The sequence below is a fragment of the Lemur catta genome, chromosome 11, assembly GCF_020740605.2.
Source record: "Lemur catta isolate mLemCat1 chromosome 11, mLemCat1.pri, whole genome shotgun sequence".
Lineage (NCBI taxonomy): Eukaryota > Metazoa > Chordata > Mammalia > Primates > Lemuridae > Lemur > Lemur catta.
The window spans coordinates 40776070-40795484 of NC_059138.1; the positions used below are offsets into that span (position 1 = coordinate 40776070).

General features: G+C 37.1%; 1 pseudogene; it reads left to right on the top strand.

Moving 5' to 3' along the window:
* Window positions 1-5354: 5354 nt before the first annotated feature.
* Window positions 5355-5850, top strand: LOC123647087 (annotated as a pseudogene).
* The last annotated feature ends 13565 nt before the right edge of the window (window positions 5851-19415 follow it).

Sequence of the window (19415 nt, forward strand, 5' to 3'; positions counted from 1 at the left end):
TGTGGCCTTTAAAAGGCATCAGGTAGTCTTCCAGTTAAAGACGATAATTTGATTACACTAAAGCCTCGTTAAAATGATAGTAAAGGAATAAAACACCATATAAACCCACAATGACAAGGACAACAGAGGAATAGAAGAAGGGGTTAGACATTTTGATAGATTTCTAAAGAAGATGGAAGACAGGTAGCCAAAGAGGGAACAGCTGAGAGTAGGGGATATGGATAAGAAGGAAGCCAGCTGATCCCTTCAAAAAAACCCCAGCACAGGATAGGAAGTATTTGGGAAAAATAATTGGGATATGATAAAGGGGAGAAAAAGAGTATTAGAAACTCTAGGAAAAATAAAACACTACATAAGGAAAAAAATGTAATCATAGGATCCTGCTTGGCCTTACAATGAACACTACTTATATAAGCATAATAATGCAAACAAGGACTTTATATTTAGACCTAAGTCTATTGGGTAGATGGGGAAGAGTAGACAGGGGTGGGGTTATAAGAATGCTAAATCCATGTCTAGATACCAGAGAGTAAACAAAGTCTGTGATGGTTTTAAAGTATGTATATAAATTCTTTGATACTCCTTTCTTCACAAGTTGGAGATTGATTCCCCTTCCTTTGAGTATGAGCTGGACTTACTGACTCACTTCTAACAAATAGAATAAAGTGCAAGTGACAGTGTGTAACTCTGAAGACTAGGTCATAAGAAGCACCATAGCTTCCTCTTCCCTTGTACTCTCTTGGATCACCTGATGTAGAGGAAGCAAGATGCTATGTCATGAGCCCCAGTGGAGAGGACAAGGTAGTGAGGAAGTGAGACCTCCAGCCAACAGCTAGCAAGAAATTGAGGCCTAGGGGGCAAAAAAAAAAAAAGAAGAAATTGAGACCTCCTGCCAATAGCCAGGGGAGCCAGGGGAGTGAGCCATTCTTGCAAGTGGGTCCTCCAGGCCTCAGTCAAGCCTTCAGATGACTGCAGCTCTGAGCCAGAATCAGTCACACTGCTCTCAGAGTCCTAACCTACAGAAACTGTGATATAATAAATATTTGTTATTTTAAGCCATTATGTTTTGAGATAATTTGTCACAAGCCATAGATAGCTAATACAAAGTCTTAAATTGATAAACTAAGAAATAGCATTATAAGCATGTTAAGTGATTTTGGAAGTAACCTTCAAAAAACCCAACTGTTGAGGGCAGGACAGATGGGGAAAGGTAGGACAGGAGACTGCTGTTTTTATTATAAAGCTTTTGTTAGTATTTGATTTTTTTTTTTTTTTTTGAGACAGGGTCTCACTCTGTTGCCCAGGCTGGAGTGCAGTGGCATCATCATAGCTTACTGCAGCCTCAAACTCCTGGGTTCTAGTGATTCTCCTGCCTCAGCCTCTTGAGCAGCTGGGTCTATAGGTGCAGCACCATGCCCAGCTAACTTTTTTAGTTTTTGTAGAGACAGAGTCTTGCTATGTTGCGCAGGCTAGTCTTGAACTCCTGGCCTCAACCAAACCTCCTGCCTCAGCCTCTCAAAGTGCTTGCTCAGATTACAGGCTTGAGTCACCACGCCTGGCCAATCATTTGATTTTTTTAAAACCACACGTAGACATTTCATTGATTAAATTTTTAAAAAATTTTTTAACAAAATGAAGAATTTTATGTGTTAAAATATTTTAAAAACCAGTATGAATTTCATATATTTACACAAACATATGTGTTCATATATATACACACATGTGTGCATGTATAGATATATATAGAGATATGTATAACATTTATAAACGTAGCTTTGAAAACAGATTGAAAGCAACTGGAAAAATCAAATTAAAATAGAATTGGAGGGGAGGTTAAGAGAGATTTTCACTCTTCACATATTTTACATTGTTTAAATTTTTTTCCAAAGACTGTATTTTACTTATTTTGTTGATTGAAAATTTATGTCAAAAGTGAATTACCGCTGGCATGATCTGAGGGGGTTAAAAAACCTCTAAAGGAGAATTATTTTGCTTAAAGCAAAAGAGTTAATTAAAAATCAAGAAGATATATGTAATGCAAGAAATTCTGAGGACAGATGCTTAAAAATTTTTCTGGAAAGACCTATGAATGTTACACTGTAAGAGGCATTTGTGTAGTGGATCCAGATTGCCTGTGTTTGAAGTCCTCCCAGCTTTCCCACTTACAATTTATACAGTCTTGACTTCTCTGTGCCTCAGTCTTGTCATCTCTAAGATGGAGATGATAATAGTAATACCTATCTCATAGGGTACCTGGTAACACCAAATAATACACATGAAATACTTAACATGCGTGTGGACAGAGTAAGTGCAATATATGCATTATAATAAGTATGTTGTGAGTGGACTCAGTACCACCACCATAAATATAGAAATTGTACTTGAAGTCAACTGGCTCTGACATAGTGAAGACTCCAGAATTTATATAGAAGAGAGAGACATGAGAACAGCAATTTGATTCCATGACTGCACAGCAAACAGTTTTTATCTAAGTAAACCTGAGGTGATGTGGGAGAACTCTAATAGATTTTAGGGTCCTCAAGTTCTATTACATAGCACGCACATTTCCACCCAGATGGTATGTTCATTATTTAGATAGTATTTTGTTTAGCATGGCTGGGGGTGAGGGCAGATAGTAGAAAGGCCTCTAACCACTCCTTAACACTACCAGTTTTGTCACATTGGGCAAATTATTTTAACCTCTTGAGACCTCAGTTTCTTCATCTGTAAAATGAGGAGGTTGGACTATATAATTTAAGAAGTCTTGTCCAGCTTTCAGATGCTATCATCCTGGTATTTTGTGACATCCAAAACTTAAATGAGGAAAACATCAGTTAGAGGGGCATGGTTTACCAGCTGTGACTTGGAAATGCAATTTACTTAAATTCTGAATTTTAAAAATAGTAATTTTACATCTCCATTAACAGAAAGGAATAGTATTGTGAATCATCCAAAAAAACACTATTTAAAGAATGATGTATATTTAGCTTTATAATATCTTAAAATATGAGATAATTTAAAAACAAATATATATTAATGTTATATTTTATTACAATATTAAAATCATTCTCCATTCTCTAAGTGACATTTATGGGCAATATGATGAATCTGACCACCTACTGAAAATATGTTTTAAATAAAATAAAAAATGTGGAAAACTACAAGGTAACTTAACCTAGAACTTTCTTACCAAAAATAGCAAACATCTTGTTCAGTGTTGAAATATAAGCATGAAATATAACCATATGCAACACTACATGGTGATCAAGAGCATGAATTTTACTGTGAGACCTGAGGTTACCCTGTATAAATTGTCTAAGCTCTCTGAATCTCAGTTGTCATATCTGTAAAATGGGACTAAAAAAAAGAATACCTACTTTATAGCAAGTGATATAAGGATTAAATAAGTAAAGCACACAGTACAGTGCCTGGCATATAATGTTTGCTCAAAACAGATGATTTTCTTTTTATTGCCCTTAAACATCATATTTACTCAATTCTTCATTTACTTACAAATAATATATTGCTATATTATTTATTATATGTTATAATTGGAGGTATCATACACTTGTGGTTAAGAGTTCAGATTCTAAAATTTAAATGCCTGCAGTCAAATGTCAACTCTACCCCTTATACGCTGCATGACCTTGGGCATCTGTAAAATTAGAATGATAACTAATTCATAGAGTTGTTTGGAGGTTCAAATGAAATAATGAATATAAAGGATCAAAAAATGTTAGCTATTATTATTATTCATGAAGCTGTAGAAATCAATCATCTAATATTGCATTTAGTGGCAGACCAACATAACACAAGAGGCAATGTTCTTTCTCTTCCTACTTTTTTTCAACACTTCTGCCTTGTTTTGGTCTGCAAAAAACTCAGGAGAGGAGTATCTTCATTAGGCCATGGGACCCTTTCTTTGAAGGGACTTTAACAAGCATCTCTGAAGAAACATGTATGAATCTAAATGTATAACAATGACTTTGTTGTTGTTTAAGCAATGAATCCAGGAATATTTTTTTTTCTGTCCTTTTTTTTTTTAATCTAATAAGCTTACCTGTAGAAAATAAAAACACAAAGAGCTGGCCCAAAGATATCAGAAGTAATTTCTTTTTTTTTTTTTTTTTTTTTGAGACAGAGTCTCACTCTGCTGCCCGGGCTAGAGTGAGTGCCGTGGTGTCAACCTTGCTCACAGCAACCTCAAACTCCTGGGCTCAAGCGATCCTCCTGCCTCAGCCTCCCGAGTAGCTGGGACTATAGGCATGAGCCACCATGCCTGGCTAATTTTTTCTATATATATTTTTAGCTGTCCAAATCATTTCTTTCTATTTTTAGTAGAGACAGGGGTGTCGCTCTTGCTTAGGCTGGTCTCGAACTCCTGAGCTCAAACAATCCGCCCGCCTCGGCCTCCCATAGTGCTGGGATTACAGGCGTGAGCCACTGTGCCCGGCCCAAAAGTAATTTCTTAACAGGAAAATCTTGACAACACTAGAACCAACTGCCTTTCTCACTAGAATTTTATTATTTATTTATTTATTTATTTTTGAGACAGAGTCTGACTGTCACCCTGGCTAGAGTACAGTGGCATCATCATAGCTCACTGCAACCTCAAACTCCTGGGCCCAAGTGATCCTCCTGCCTCAGCCTCCTGAGTAGCTGAGACTACAGGCATGCACTACAGGCTAATTTTTCTGCTTTTTGTAGAGAAAGGGGGTCTTGCTCTTGCTCAGGCTGGTCTGGAACTCCTGAGCTCAAGTGATCCTCCACCTTAGCCTCCCAGAGTGCTAGGATTATAGGCGAGAGTCACTGCACCCAGCCTTCACTCTAATCTTAAAACCTCATCATATTGGCAGCATTTTTTTTCCAAAAATGACAACCTTTACTTTATCAAATGCAGAAAAATCTATTCATTTATTATTATTTCCTTAAAACCTGTAGTTATGTTAGTAGATTCCTACCCATTCTTGAAAGCACACTAAAATACTACCTCCTCTGTGAGGCTGGTACTTACATTTCTCCCATTTCCCAGAAAAAAAACAATCCTTCCCTCCATTTTTGCTTATATAGTACTGTAGTTAATTAGTAGTATTTATTTATACATCATGCATCATCAACAATCATTTTTGTTTGTTTGTTTTCTCCTATTGGGATGGAGCTTACAAAGGATGTCATATTCTGCAACATGTTTTTTGTATTTAGTTTTGGTCCAGTTGATTTCTCTTTTGTGCCTGGCCTGCTCTCCTTTATAGAATTTATGCTTTCTTCACTTGGGACATCTTTCCCTCTTCTGAAAGAGAGATTGAACTTAAAATTTGGCTTCTTTGGGAGCCGCCATCTTCCAGTAATTCGCCAAAATGACTAACACAAAGGGAAAGAGGAGGGACACCCGATACACGTTCTCTAGGCCTTTTAGAAAACATGGAGTTGTTCCTTTGGCCACATACATGCGAATCTACAAGAAAGGTGATATTGTAGACATGAAGGGAATGGGTACTGTTCAAAAAGGCATGCCCCACAAATGTTACCACGGCAAAACTGGAAGAGTCTACAGTGTTACCCAGCATGCTGTTGGAATTGTTGTAAACAAACAAGTTAAGGGCAAGATTCTTACCAAGAGGATTAATGAGGATTAATGTGAGTACTGAGCATATTAAGCACTCAAAGAGCCAAGATAGCTTCCTGAAACGTGTGTAGGAAAATGATCAGAAAAAGAATGAAGTCAAAGAGAAAAGTACTTGGGTTCAACCGAAGCACCAGCCTGCTCCATCTAGAGAAGCACACTTTGTGAGAACCAATGGAAAGGAGCTCGAGCTGCTGGAACTTATTCCCTATGAATTCATGGCATAATAGGCATCTCACACTTTGTGAGAAGCAATGGAAAGGAGCCTGAGGTGCTGGGACCTGTTCCCTATGAATTCATGGCATAGGAGATGAAACTAATTAAAGACCAGTGGACTTAGTTTCTCTTCATTGTGTAGAAGTGTGGTGTCCCCTTCCCCAAAGAAATATTTAAAGAAAATTTTAATTGTGTCCTAAAAAAAATTTGGCTTCTTTGATTCTGTCAGTTAATTACATGACAGAGCTGTAGTTAAACATTAAACATTAATTATTTATTTTCTAAACTTACCTTCTTGTTTCGTGGCACACACTTATTTTAAATAGTGGCATTTAAAAAACCCTCTTGGCTTTCTTTAGCTTGAAGATTGTGGAAGAGATGGTTAGTTGACCCCTATACTCCCTCCCTTCTATGACAATAGAAACTCCAATTTTCGGTGAACACATAATAACCCAAGGAAGACACTACTTTTCTCAGCAAACTGTGCGACTGAGTGTGGTCCTATAACTAATTTATCGCCAAGGATAGGTGTCAATGCCTTCCACCCAAAGACCTCAGGAATAGGGTAGTGGTTGAACAAGTTGGGTTTATCACTTGTTGTACCAAGGGAGAATACACACCATGGGGAACCATGGGTGTCTCAGTAAAGAGGATATTAGAAAAGCTTTACTATAGGATTTGCCTTGTGTTAGATGATTTTAGGGAGGGTTGAAGGAAGCAGAGCTTTATTGGATGCTGTCAGAGCAGGGGCAATTCTATAACTGGGTATCTTAAAATGTTATCAGGAGGAATGAAAGAAACACAGCTAAAACTGTAGTCAGTAACAAACCATAATAGGCAGACTAGGGAGATATTTGGTCACTTTGCAGTTTGAATAATACTCATGTGTTTGTCTGTGTTCAGGCATAATTATGGGGTAGTCTTGTTTTTATATTGATCTATCATGGTCAGAGAATGGTGCTGTCGGATGTTGGTGTTCTTTGAAATTGCGTATGTTTAATAGGAGAACACCAAGGCCTTACTGTGAATGCTAGGGCAGCTCTTAGATGCCAGGGGTTGTTTTTCTCTTTCTTACAGGTAAGCAGAGTATGGCAGTTCATGGACACCTTCTTTAAAAGACAGGTGGCATGTGTCCTTTTCCCCTGATTCTTCTTTTCCTCTTTCAGACAGACCGGAATATGGTCGTGAAAGCTAGAATAGTCCAGTTGGCACATGAGGTGATCTTGGGAATGGAAGCTACAACAGCCCTGGACCACTTTAGCTCTAGACTTTTATATGAGTGAAAGAAGAAAAGTCTCCCTTGTTTAAACCATTGTTATTTTGGGTCTTTTACTCATAGCTGGAGCTAATCCTAACTGATACAGGGATCTAGTGGTAAGTTCTTTTTTTCACTGTGTTTAAGTTTGGTTTCATATTCTTAAGTTGGACAGACTGACATGTCAGAGAACTGATTTAAATGTCAGAACTAATGACCTTAGTACAAATGGAAGAACAGTAAATCAGTATCGTTGTAAGTTAAAATACTAAGACTTGAATAATGACTATTCATTGAGGTACTATGGTTTTTCTAACATATAACGATAATAATAATATCACCTATATTCTCCAGGGCTATTAAGGTTAACACTTTTGGCCATAGTAAATTGATTTAGGCTCTAAACATGATGCTAAAAAACTAAAAGCACCAATTTAATTAATAAGTCTAAACACAGGGGGAAAAAACTAGTTAAACTTATTCCATTTGGTCAAAATATTCATTTCAAATCTGCTGTATCACTTGATAGTTTTCTATTCCCTGAAGATATTATCAAAGTCGTCTTTTATTTCTTTAATCACAGAAGGCATAGTTGTTTTACAGTCTGTGTCAGACACCCAGAAATCTTTGTGGGTCTGTTTCTTAATGTCCTTTTCCTTTGAATCTTGCTTATAGGACCAGATTTCCTTATGCACCTCATTATCTTTGTGCACTGCTCACTGCACTTGAAAGTTATTGAAAGTAATAATTTGAAACCAAAGATTTTTCTCCTGAGAGAATTTATTTATCTCTGGTAGGGACTGAGGGTACTACCAATTGGTACCACCTTAATTCAAGTTTAAAGCCTGACGTTCCTTGAAACCATCCATTTAATGCACATCCAAACTGGCATACTGAGCACTGGCTTATCTCTACATTTAGCCCAGAGGTGTATTTTTTTTGGAGTCCCAACTTACTGTTTGAGCCTAAATTGTCTATTGGATTCCCTGCTGTGTTGGCCTGGCACTTTGATAGCCACAAGTCTATCAAAATGAATGGTGAAATTTGCTAGGGATCGGTACATGCCTTTAGCAAATGGCTTCTGTGTTCACTAACCTTTCTGGGTTTCAGTTTTCCCATCTCTTCAATGCTTTTAAATTATTTCTTTATATTTTTCCAGCATTTTTAGTTACTTTAGTAGGAGGATTAGTACAAATAACTTAGCCTACCTCATGAGTCAAAATATTTACTTTATAATATTAAAATCATTACTGTTTACTGCTTATTTGATTTTTTTTCTAAATTTTCTACATGTATACATGTATTGCTTTTGGAATAAGAAAAAAAAAATCTAAGTTATTATAAAAGCTGTAATGGCTAAGTGTAGTGGCTTTTGCCTGAAATTCCAGCTACTCAGAAGACTGACGTTGGGAGGATCACTTGAACCCAGGAGTTTGAGGCTGCAGTGAGCAATGATTGCTATTGTGCCACTGTACTCCAGCTTGGGCGACAGAGCGAGACCCCATTTCTTTAAAAAAAAAAAAAAGGATGTAATACTAAAAACAATTATTTATTTTATACTTTTAAAACATATGCTCCATAATTTATGACTTTAAAGTGAAGATTTGACTTTCTTATGAATTGATTACTTCATAAATTAGAATTTAGTAATAACATAATATTTAATATATAAAAAAGACTATCTTTCATTGTCATTACTCTGAATATTATAAGTGTATTATTGTATTGGCTAGTACTAAAACATTTCTGAGTATATTATGTATATGTTATAAATAATCTAAGTCCATTTTAATAACAAATACTGTTTTGGCTCCTTTGATTAAAAAACTGTTATTTCCTTATTATTTGTACTAATTGTATACTATCTGTATAAGTATATACTTATCATTAGAACTATTTGTTTGACACAATATAGTAGCTTATGTTATTTTCTTTTTTATGCATGTGTTTTATTTCCTCTATTAAGTATTAAATTCCTGGAAGGAATAATGTCTTATACATCTTTGCATTCTAAATAGTATCTCACTGAATTTTGGGTAGGCTAATTGTGTTTTTAAAGTTTTGTGAAAGTTTGTGACAATTATTTCTAGCATAAAATCAGGTTTAACAAGAGTTGTAAAAATTATAACATACTAATATGTGTGAAATAACAGGGAGATATTGCTACAATATGGTTTTCCCTCTTGTATTTACTCTATATTTTGAGTGCGTTGGATACTTTACAGATTGCAGAACTGATTTTCATGAAGTTAAGGGTACTCAATGCCTGAGTATCCACCGTGAAGACCACCCCCGTCTTTCCTGCTTCCTGTCTTTCAGACATTATATTTCCTATTAACACCTCCAGTAAATGTGAGCTGGGAAAATGAGAGGAAACTCAAGTCAGCTGATGGGGCTTCCCATTAATAGCTCTGTGGAAAAATATAGTAGGAAGGAGTTTGAAATTATTATTTAAGATGAGAATGAGGAAATACCTGTAGTTGATTAGCTGTACCTGAGATGTTTACTTAAACATGCACATTCTAATGATAGCATTTTCATTCAGAGACACCTTTGATTAAAGGGAACCCAGATGAAAAAACCAAGTAATTTTTATATTCAGTGACTATATATCCCAGATTTTCCAGAACAGTTTCCATTTTAAATATTATGTCTTATTGTTACCATCAGTACATTCCAACATGTCCTACCATGTCCCCTGATTTATGACATAAATATGTCACAATATTTATAAGAACATTTAAGACATTTTTGAGCCCTGACAAGGCTTAGCAAAGCCTTTCTGGTTCCCACAACCTAGTCACGAACTGCCTTGCTCCTCCCCCAACCTTGGAGGTGGTAGACATCAAGAAACCCCCTGGGAGCTATAGGTCCCTCCTAAAGCTTGGGACACTCAAGTACTCCACTTGGGGGACCAAAGTCTACCACTGACACAAAAGAACACCTCGGCAGCTGGCTCTGTCACACAATATCAACCAATGACAGGGACAACAAGGATATAGCCCATCATAGCATCTTCCAATTCAAGCAAACAGGTATGGCTGATTCACACTCACAAGTACTACTCACCATCACTGAGAGTAAGCTGGGGGACCTAACTCACTACACACTGTTGGGAAGAGGTGAAGACAGCAGGTCAGAGGTAACCCAAGAGGTATGTCACACCTGCTAGGACACTCCATAGGCAACTGATGACCAGCACTCCTCTCCCTGGCATGCTCAGGGATCAATCCCTGGGGACCTGGAGACAGCTAGCACTCCCAGGTCTCAACCGAGAGCCCAGATACAAAGGAACAAGTGAAAGAACTCCAGAAACATGAAAAATCAGAACAAAAGGACATCCCCAAAGAAAACAATAACTCCTTACCAATGGATATCAACCAAGATGAAAAGATTGAAATGACAAATGAAGAATTTCGAGAACGGATTATAAGGAGGCTCAATGAAATAACAAGAGAAAATAGAAACCCAACACAAAGAAACAACAAGAACAATGCAGAGAATGAAGGAAAAATTTACTAAGGAAATAGAATTATTAAAAAAAGTCAAACAGAACTTCTAGAAATGAAAAATTCATTCAAGGAAATACAAAATACAATGGAGAGCCTTAAGAGTAGGCTGGATCAGGTATAAGAAAGACTCTCAGAGCGTAAAGACAATACCTTTGAGTTAAACAAGATAGTCAAAGAGAAAGAACTGAGAAACAAGAGGAATGAACAAAATCTACGAGATATATGGTACTATGTAAAGAGGCCTAACATAAGAATCGTAGGCATCCCTAAGGGTGAAGAAGAAAATACACAAGGGTTGGAAAACCTATTTGAGGGAATAATTGAGGAAAATTTCCCTGACCTTGCTAGAAATCTAGATATCCAGGTTGAAGAAGCTCAAAGGACCACTGGGAGATTCACTGTGAAGAGGCAATCACCACGACACTTAGTCATTAGACTGGCCAAAGTAAACACGAAAGAGGCACTCCTACCAGCCATAAGAAGAAAGCAGCAGGTAATTTACAAAGGAAAACCCATTAGACTAACTGCAGACTTCTCAACTGACACCTTACCAGCCAGAAGGAACTGGGGCCCCATTCTCAGTCTTCTCAAACAGAATAATGTCCAGCCTAGAATTTTGTATGCTGCAAAACTAAGCTTCTTTTTTTTTTATTTCAGAATATTAAGGGAGTACAAACATTTTGGTTACATATAATGCCTTTGCCTTGCCCAACCCAGGGCTATAAGCTTGCCCTTCCCCCATGCAGTGTGCTCCACATTCAGTAGTCGTGAGTTTACCCATCCCCACCAGCCCCCTCCCACCTGACCAGCGCCCAGTGAATATTACTTCCATGTGAGCACCTTAGTGTTGATCAGTTAGTACCAATTTGATGGCAAGTATATGTGGTGCTTTTTTCTTCATTCTTATACCTCACTTTGAAGGATCGGCTAAAGCTCCATCCAGGATAATATAAAATGTGCTAGTTCACCATTGTTTTTTGTAGTTGAATAGTATTCCACGGTATACACATACCACATTTTATTAATCCACTCATGTATTGATGTGCACTTGGGTTGCTTCCACATCTTTGCAATTGTGAATTGTGCTGCCATAAACATTCGGGTGCAGATGTCTTTATTACAGAATGCCTTTTTTTCCTTTGGGTAGATGCCTAGTAGTGGGATTGCCGGATCAAATGGTATTCCTATTTTTAGCTCTTTGAGATATCTCCAAATTACTTTCCACAGCAGCCGTACTAATTTATAGTCCCACCAGCAGTGTAAGAGTGTTCCAGTCTCTTCACATCCACGCCAGCATTTGTTGTTTTGGGACTTTTTGATAAGGGCCATTCTCACTTGTGTTAGGTGATATCTCATTGTGGTTTTGATTTGCGTTTCCCTAATGATTAGAGATGTTGAGCACTTTTTTATGTGTTTGCTGACCACTATTCTGTCTTCTTTTGAAAAGTTTCGGTTCATGTCCTTTGCCCACTTTTTGATGGTACAGCTTGATTTTTTTCTTGTTAATTTTCTTAAGTTCTATATAGATTCTTGTTATCAGCCCTCTATTGGATGTGTAGCATGCAAATATTTTCTCCCATTCTGTAGGTTGTCTATTAACTCTAATGATAGTTTTCTTGAATGTGCAGAAGCTTTTTAACTTGATCAGGTCCCATTTATTTATTTTTGTTGCTGCTATGATTGCTTTGGGGGTCTTCTTCATAAATTCTTTGCCTAGACTGATGTCTGTAAGAGTCTTCCCAACATTTTCTTTTAGAATTCTTAGTCTGTTATCCATTGTGAGTTGAATTTTGTAAGAAATGAGAGGTGGGATCCAGTTTCACTCTTCTGCATGCGGTTAATCCAGTTTTCCCAGCACCATTTATTCAATAGTGATTCTCTTCCCCAGTGTATATTTTTGTCTGCTCTGTCAAAGATTAGATGACAATATGAGGCTGGTTTTACATGCAAGTTCTTAGTCCTGTTCCAAAGGTCTATATCTCTGTTCTTGTGTCAGTACCATGCTGTTTGAGTTACTACAGCTTTGTAGCTTGAAGTCTGGTAGACTGATGCCTCTTAATTTGTTGTTTTTGCCTTAACATTGCTTTGGGCATATGAGGTCTTCTCTGGTTCCATACAAAGCGTAGAATTATTTTTTCTAGATCTGTAAACAATGATGATGGTATTTTGATAGGAATTGCATTACTTCTGTAGCTCATTTTAGGTAGTGTGGACATTCTTAATATTTATGCACCCAACGCAGGAGTGAGATCAGATACGTAAAGCAAACCCTGTTTGACGTAAATAACATGATAAACAGTAATGCCATAGTAGCTGGGGATTTCAACACCCTATTAACCCAACTGGACAGATCCTCCAAGCAGAAAATAAGCAAACAAGCAATGGACTTAAACAGAGCTCTAGAAAAAATGGGTCTAACAGACATCTACAGAAAATTCCATTCAAATAAAGCTGAATATACATTCTTCTCATCAGCTCATGGAACTTTCTCTAAAATCAATTTCATCCTAGGCCACAAATCAGATCTCAACAAATTAAAAAAAATAGAAATTATACCATGTATCTTCTCAGATCACAGTGGTATAAAATTAGAGATCAATTTCAACAGAAACACTCACCACTTCACAAAGTCATGGAAATTAAACACTCTATTGGTGAATGACTATTGGGTCAGGGAGGAGATCAAGATGGAAATCAAAAGATTCTTTGAACTAAATGATAACAGGGATACAAGTTATCAAAATCTGTGGGATATAGCAAAAGCATTCCTGAGAGGAAAACTAATAGCATTAAATGCTCACATCCAAAAGACAGAAAGTTTACAAATCAACAAACTAATAAACCATCTCAAGGAACTGGAAAAGAAAGAGCAAATCAATCCTAAACCTAGCAGAAGAAAAGAAATAACTAAAATCAGGGAAGAACTAAATGAAATCAAGAATAAAAGAACTATACAGAAGATTAATAAAACCAAAAGTTGGTTTTTTGAAAAAATAAACAAAATTGACAGCCCTCTTGCTAGATTGACAAAAACTAGAAAGGAAAGGACTCTAATAAGCTCAATTAGAAAGGAAAAAGGAGAGGTTACTACAGACATCACAGAAATACAAAACATTATCTTTCAATACTATAAAAATCTACATGCTCAAAAACTCCAAATGTGGAGTAAATGGACAAATTCTTAGAAACACACAACCTCCCTAGCTCAGTCAGGAAGAAATAGAATCCCTGAACAGACCAATATCAAGCACAGAAACTGAAGCAGCAATTAAAAATCTTCCAACAAAAAAAAGTCCCAAACCAGATGGGTTCACACCTGAATTTTACCAAACTTACAAAGAACTCATACCTATATTGCAGAAATTATTCCACAACATTGAGAAGGATGGTACCTTCCCCAACTCATTCTATGAAGCCAATATCACCTTGATACCAAAGCCAGGAAAGGACATAACAAAAAAATAAAACTACAGACCAATATCCCTTATGAATATAGATGCAAAAATCCTCAACAAAGTCTTAGCAAACTGAATCCAACAGCACATCAAAAAAAATAATAATAATTCATCATGACCAGGTGGGCTTTATCCCAAAACTAAGCTTCTTATATGAGGGAGAAATAAAGACTTTCTCAGATAACCAAACACTGAGGGAACTTGTAAAGACCAGACCTGCCCTGCAGGAAGTACTCAGATCTGTATCATACACGGATCAGCACAATAGACACCCACCAGTGTAAAACCACTGAAAAGCTAAAGGTCAGAGCTCAGATACCACAATGGCTCAAGAGATAACATGAAGCAATAAAGTTCTACTCAACACGATGAACAGAAATCCACCCACTTATCAATTCTTTCAATAAATGTGAATGGCTTGACCTCCCCACTCAAGAGATATAGGTTGGCTGAATGGATAAAAAAATAGAAGCCAAGTATCTACTGTCTCCAGGAAGCACACCTAACCCACAAGGACTCATTCAGAGTGAAGGTGAAAGGATGGAAAAAAGTTTTCCATGCAAATGGAAACCAAAAGAAAGCTGGTGTAGCCATTCTCATATTAGCAAAAGTAAATAAAGACAAAGATGGTCATTATATAATGGTGAAGGGAACAATTCAACAGATGATTTCACAGCTGAATTCTACCAGACCTACAAAGAAAAACTGGTACCTATACTGCAGAAATTATTTCATAACAGAGAAGGAAGGAATCCTCCCCAACTCATTCTATGAAACCAATATCACCCTGATACCAAAGCCAGCAAAGGACATAACGAAAAAAGAAAACTACAGACCACTATCCTTTATGAATATACATGCAAAAATTCTCAATAAAATCCTCGCAAACTGAATTCAGCTGCATATCAAAAAAATAATCCACCATGATCAAGTGGGCTTCATCCCAGAGATGCAAGGATGGTCCAACATACACACATCTATAAATGTGATTCACCACATAAATAGAAGCAAAAACAAAGACCCTATGATCCTCTTAATAGACACAAAAAAGGCATTTGACAAAATTCAACACCCTTTTATGATAAGAACTCTTACGAATATAGGCATAGATGGAACATACCTCAATATTATAAAACCCATATAAGACAAACTCACAGCCAACATCATACTGAATGGGAAAGAATTGAAAATATTCTTGGTTAGAACTGGAACCAGACAAGGTTATCCACCATCAATACTTCTGTTCAACATAGTGCTGTAAGTCGTAGCCAGAGCAATCAGGCAAGAGAAGGAAATCAAGGGTATCAAAATGGGGAAAGAAGAGGTCAAACTATTGCTCTTTGCTGAAGATATGATCTTATATCTAGACAACTCTAAATATTCTGCCAAGAGACTCCTGGAATTGATAAATAAATTGAGCAAAGTCTGAAGCTACAAAATCAATGTATGCAAATCTGTAGCATTCCTATACACCAACAAAAGTCAAGCTGAGAACCAAATCAAAGACTCAATACCTTTCACAATAGCAATGAAGAAAATAAAATACCTAGGAATATATTTAACTAAGGATGTGAACTATCTCTACAGGGAGAACTACAAAACACTGAGAAAGGAAATCACAGAGGATGTAAACAAAAAGAAAAACATATGCTCATGGATCAGCACAATCAACATTGTTAAAATGTCTATACTACCCAAAGTGATTTATAGATTCAACACAATCTTCACTAAAGTACCAATGTCATTTTTGCAGATCAAGAAAAAATAATTCTATATTTCATATGGGACCAGAAAAGACCCCAAATAGCCAAATCAACCTTAAGCAAAAAAAAGGGATCACTCTACCAGACTTCAAGCTATACTACAAGGCTATAGTAACCAAAACTGGATGGTATTGGCACAAGAACAGAGACCTAGACCAATGGATCAGAACAGTGAATCTGAGACACAAAACCATCATCATATTGCCATCTGATCTTTGACAAAGCAGACAGAAACATACACTGAGGAAAAGAATCCCTATTCAATAAATGGTGCTGGGAAAATTGGATAGCCACATGTGGAAGACCAATACAGGATCCATACCTCTCATGACTCACAAAAATTAATTCACGATAGATAACATACTTAAACCTAAGGCATGAAATTATAGGAATTCTAAAAGAGGTTGGAAAAACTCTTATCAATATCAGCCTAGAGAAAGAATTTATGAAGTCCCCAAAGGCAATCACAGCAACAACAAAATTAAATAAATGGGACTTGATTAAATTAAAAGGCTTCTGCACAACCAAGGAAACAATCAACAAAGCAAATAGACAACCTACAGAATGGAAGAAAATATTTGCATGCTATACATCTGATAAAGGACTAATAACCAGAATCAGCAAAGAACAAATCAGCAAGGAAAAAAACAAACAACCCAATTAAAAAGTGGGCAAAAGACAGGATCAGAACCTTTTCAAAAGAAGATAGTTTAATGGCCAATAAGCTTATGAAAAAATGCTCAATGTCTCTAATCATCAGGGAATGCAAATCAAAACCACAATGAGATGTCATTTAACTCCAATGAGAATGGCTTATATCACAAAGTCCCCAAACAACAGATGCTGGCATGGATGCAGAGAGAAAGGAACACTTATACACTGTTGGTGGCAAACTAGTACAAACTCTATGGAAAGTAGTGTGGAGATACCTTCAAGAACTGAAAGTAAACCATTTGATCCAGCAATCCCACTACTGGGTATTTATGCAAAGGAAAAAAAGTAATTTTATCAAGAAGACACTTGCATTTGAATGTTTATAGCAGCACAATTCACAATCACAAAGGTATGGAAACAACCCAAGTGTCCAATACTACATGAGTGGATTAATAAAATGTCATATATGTATACCATGGAGTATTACTCAGCCATAAAAATAATGGTGAACTAATGTCTTTTGTAACACCCTGTATGGAACTGGAGACAATCCTTACAAGTGAAGTATCAGAAAAATGGAAAAACAACCACATGAAGTCACTATTAAATTGGAACTAACAGATCAATACTCATGTGCACATATGGTTGTAAAATTCAGCAGGTTGCAAGGCAGGAGGGGCTGGGTGAATTCACATCTAACAGGTACCATGCATACTATCTGGGTGATGGACATACTCATAACTTTGACTCAATCTGTACAAAAGCAATTCATGTAACAAAATGTTTGTACCCCTGTAATATTCTGAAATAAACTAAATAAATAAAAATTAAAAAAATTAAAAAAATTTTTTTGATATGTCTTCCGGTGAACCTCACCTAGGTATTTCTGATAGCCACTAAATGGACTTTAGTAATTGCTCCATAATCCTTCCCAAGGATTTTTACAACTTCATGCATAGACACACACACACACACACACACACACACACACACACACACACAGAAACCTTTTGTGTTCTCCATTTTGGGTTAATAGCACCACCATTCATTCAGTGGGAAACTGGGACTCATGACTCCTTCTTCTCCCTCAGTCTCCTCACCCAGGAAGTCTTATTATGGCCTGAATGCTTGTATCCCCCCCAAAACCTCATATGTTGAAGCCCTAACTTCCAATGTGATGGTATTAGGAAGTATAGTTTTTGGCAAGTAATTAGGTTTGGATGAAGTCATGAGGGTGGAGCCTCCATGAAGGGATTAGTGTCCTTATATGAAGAGGAACCAGAGTACCCTCTCTCTCTTTTATTGGAGGATATGGTAAGAAGATGGCCATCTACAAGTTAGGAAGAGAGCCCTCACTAAGAACTAATCTGCCTCAACTTAATCTTGTATTTCCCAGCCTCTGGAACAGTGAGAAATAAATATCTATTGGTTAAGCTCCCCAGTCTACAGTATTTTGTTATAGCAGCCCGAGAAGACATCTCTACATCTTTTACTGCTTGTCACCTCTTCCCATATGACTTCATCATTCATCCTCCACAGTAAGCCAGAATCGTCTTCTCTAAAAAAGCAAATACATTCATGTTATCTATGTTTTAAGATATTCTTCAGGCCAGGCATGGTGGCTCATGCCTGTAATCCCAGCACTTTGGGAGGCCAAGGCAGGAGGATTGCTTGAGGCCAGGAGCTCAAGACCAGCCTATGCAACATAGACCTGTCTCTCCAAAAATTTTTAAAAATTAGTGTGCATGGTGGCACACACCTGTAATTCTTGGCTACTTGGGAGGCTGAGGCAGGAAGATTGAGCCAAGGAGTCTGAGGTTGCAGTGAGCTACAATTGTGCCACTGCACTCTAGCTTGGGCAACAGAGTGAGAACCTGTCTCTAAAAAAAAAAAAAAGATATTCTTCAGTAACTCCCCATTGCTGTAGCGGAGAGGGTAAACGCCAACATCTGCAGGGATAGCTAGGAAACCTAAATATGGAGAGATGGGCCTGAGATAGAAGACTGGACAATATATGTTTTCTTAAGTTATTCAAATTCAATTAAAAAAAACACTACACCAAACAAAGCATATCTGTGGAGTGAGATTTTTAATCGTTTTTATTTGTTAGCATGATATAGCAAGCTCCTTCATTATCTAGCCCCTAACAAGCATATATCATGCTCTCCAATTATTCTCAACTGTGTGCAGCTCTCCAAAATTGTCAAGAATCTTTGCCCACACCACTTCCTCTGTCCAGAATGTTCTAGTGGTGAATTCCCCCTCATCCTTGAAGGCTTGTTGCCTCTGGAAGTTTTCCCTGATATACCTATGCTGAGATTAGTATTTTTCTTTTGCATTCCAGAACAAATATTCATAGCCTATTTAGGTACACAGCTTATCTCACTGCTGTAATTAGTTTTTATGTCTGTTTCATCCAAACACACACATAACTCAAGGTGAGTACTGAATTATCTTGGTATCCTCAGCATCATACATAGTACTTATAGCACAGGCACTTGGAAAACATTTGCTGGATGGATGGATGACCTAAATGAAATGTATGATTTCAACAGTATTCTAAAAGAGCTGTAGTTTTAAAATTTTCAAGTGCACAGGGTAGGTCTGCCTACTATAAAGTGTTGCCAAGTGGAAGCCACTGTCAGAAATGTTTTAATGAACAGATAAGTCTTAGGTGTGACTGGAATACTCATTTATGGGAATAAAAGAAGCCAAAGGAACACATCCTTAGACCCACCTACCTTCTTTCTTCCCCAAACACATGGAAAGAACCTGCACAGTGATGGTCAAGGGCTAGAAGTTGGGAGTTCAGACAGATTCCTGGTAGAGTCTCAGCTTTGCCACCTACAAGTTGTGACACTGAGGCAAGTTACTTAATCTCTCTAAACCTGTCTTGTTTGTAAAATAAACATGATAATAGTACTTACTTCATAGATT